At 39.5% G+C, this 2,526-nt stretch overlaps 1 pseudogene; it reads left to right on the top strand.

Annotated features, from left to right (window-relative positions):
- Nucleotides 1–2,199: 2,199 nt before the first annotated feature.
- On the top strand, nucleotides 2,200–2,311 carry LOC120087454 (annotated as a pseudogene).
- The last annotated feature ends 215 nt before the right edge of the window (nucleotides 2,312–2,526 follow it).

Below are 2,526 nucleotides of genomic sequence, written 5' to 3'. Positions count from 1 at the left end.
AGCTAGTAGGGGAACCTAATGGACCTATAGATCATGGGCTTCAACGATCTGAGATTAGCTAGCTAAACTCTTTAGACAGAGTAATCAACATTTGTTAGCTAACGGGTCATTCCACTATATTCCCGTAGGCACTCCTCTCACTATAGATATATTTGTGTCCATTTGATATAACCATGTTTAGTAAGCTAATCCTTCACAGGTTGTTTGTAATCTCGACTGGGTCATAAAAACCGTTTTACCCCCGAGACTACATCTTGTTCCTTAAGTTCCACTGATCCTCTAATGAGCAATTGGTTTAAGGTTTAACCTATAAATCGAACCCCTCTCGGGCCAAGGAGAGGGTGGGGCACCTTGTTCAAGATCTGGATTCAGTACTAAAGAGAACAGCCTATCTACTATCCCTATAATGGGTAGGAGTGAATTCCATCTTGCACCCTATGTTCCCAGCTATCCACCTGATCTTACCCCTGAAATGGGAGGCTTATTGGGCTAGTGATGATGAGCTGCTCTCACCTATGCAGATCTAAGGATAATTTCGAGTGAACAGGTGTTCATAGTTAGCTCAGGATTAAGATTAAGTTACTTAGGTCATCAATTAACGAAATAGTCAGTTTTATACATAAAACGGCATTTAGACATAAAAAGTGACTATTTCATGGTTCAGTCTTATGCAAGCTCATTGCATAGGATGCCTCCACTCACATATTGTCTCTTATACACATCTAGATGTGTATAAGAGACAGGTCTAAACTCATACCTACTTGGCAGCGGAGTTGCGGTCATTTATTTATGCGTTGATCCTGGCGATTTACTTTCGTTTTGGCTTGCTCCCACGTGTGTCATGTAGACATCTAACTACGGGTAAGTGCCTTTCATAACTTAACTCTTATCAACATAGGTTTCCTATTGCGTTGACAGTGGAGTTGTTATTCTCAAAATTTCTTCTTTGTTTTTTTTTTAAAAAAATGGCAAGGTCGAAAATAAATAAATACCTCACCCCCAAATTTAAAATGTGGCAATGTCCCCATTGCCAAAAGATTGAAAGAAGTCATGCGATATTCTTAGGAAGCTATGTAAAGAGAGTTTGAAAGAAAGCTAGTAGACCTCTAACTTCTAGAAATATTTCATGAGGTGACTTTTCTAGGATTAAGTTGATTCTAGTATATATGAAAAAAATAGAAGCATGTTTTTCATCATTAAAATCATAATTCGCAAAAAGACAGCATGCGGTGACTAACTAAATTTATCAATATTAAAGGATTGCGGTAATCAAAGAGGACGTGGTGATAAAACTTTTAAAACTAAAATGCGATGCGAAAGTGCAAAATTTGAAATAAAGTGAAGGAAGAATACAACCCCCAAATTTGCATTGTCACTGCATTATGTGTTGATGCATCCTTCTTTACGGTGATCTATCTTATTTGGATTGCAGTGACGGAGTAAGATAAGTTGCTTCTTCGTGTAACACCTGTGCAATCCTGTGCCTCGATGGTTTACCGCAATGATTCAGCACGATCGCTTATTTTTTTTTTTTTTTAGAATGAGAAGTAAAATGCAAGTAGATAAATAATAACAACAAATTGATGAAAGTTCATGAAGTATTGATGTAGAAAATGGATATTCAAAAGAGTTGCGTCCTTGACGAGGTTGAAATAACTCAGGGACTGCTTATTTCAAGCTGGTCTTTACACAAGTGGCCCTTCTCTCTGCGCCACTAGTTGGAAGTTTTGTTGTTGATTTTTCCACGCAAAATTTGGGTGGTTTCTCCACCCGGGGTTGTATGTATCGGAATATGGATTGTTCTTTATGAAGCATATTGACTGTGGGTTTACTGGGCATTTTTCCATTGCGTGAGCGTCTCCGCAAATGACACAACTTGTGGTCATTTGAGCAATTGCGTTGACCTGCCCTTTCTTCGCTCCCGTGTTATTAATTACGATGCCTTGAATCAAACTCATCATCGCAGTCATCTGGTTCTGCATGGATTCGATGGCCCCGTTGTTTGTGCCATTATCTTTAATTTTTAATCTTTGATCACTTTCCTGTCAATCCTCGTGATTTTTGGAAATGCGATCAAGTATACTCTTTGCCTCCTCATATGTTTTGTCGAGTAGACCACCAGCGGCTGCCGCATTGGCAGCGGTCTGTGAAGAGGGATTTAGTCTTTGGTAAAAGATCTCTATCTACAGGTAGTCTGGTAAGCCATTATGTGGACAGTCTCTTACCAGCCGCTTGAACCTCGCCCAGGCATCACTGAGCGATTCATCATTTTCTTGTTCAAAATTTGTTATTAGTTTCCTTTGTTGAGCATTTTCGGTTGGTAGGAAATATTTCTTTATAAACTTTTCGACGACTTGTTCCTATGAAGTTATCTCCCCCAGTTCGAGAGAATATGCCCGTTTTCTTGCCTGATCACACAAGGAAAACGGGAATAGAGTGAGTCGAACTTCCTCGGTTGAGATATTCAAGAACACAAAAGTGTTGCAGATTTCTATGAAGCTTCGAAGGTGAGCGTGCGGGTCTTCG

Source organism: Benincasa hispida, chromosome 9 (genome assembly GCF_009727055.1).
Source record: "Benincasa hispida cultivar B227 chromosome 9, ASM972705v1, whole genome shotgun sequence".
Lineage (NCBI taxonomy): Eukaryota > Viridiplantae > Streptophyta > Magnoliopsida > Cucurbitales > Cucurbitaceae > Benincasa > Benincasa hispida.
Note: the sequence above shows the minus strand (reverse complement) of the source record. Positions and strands in the feature narration are given on the sequence as shown.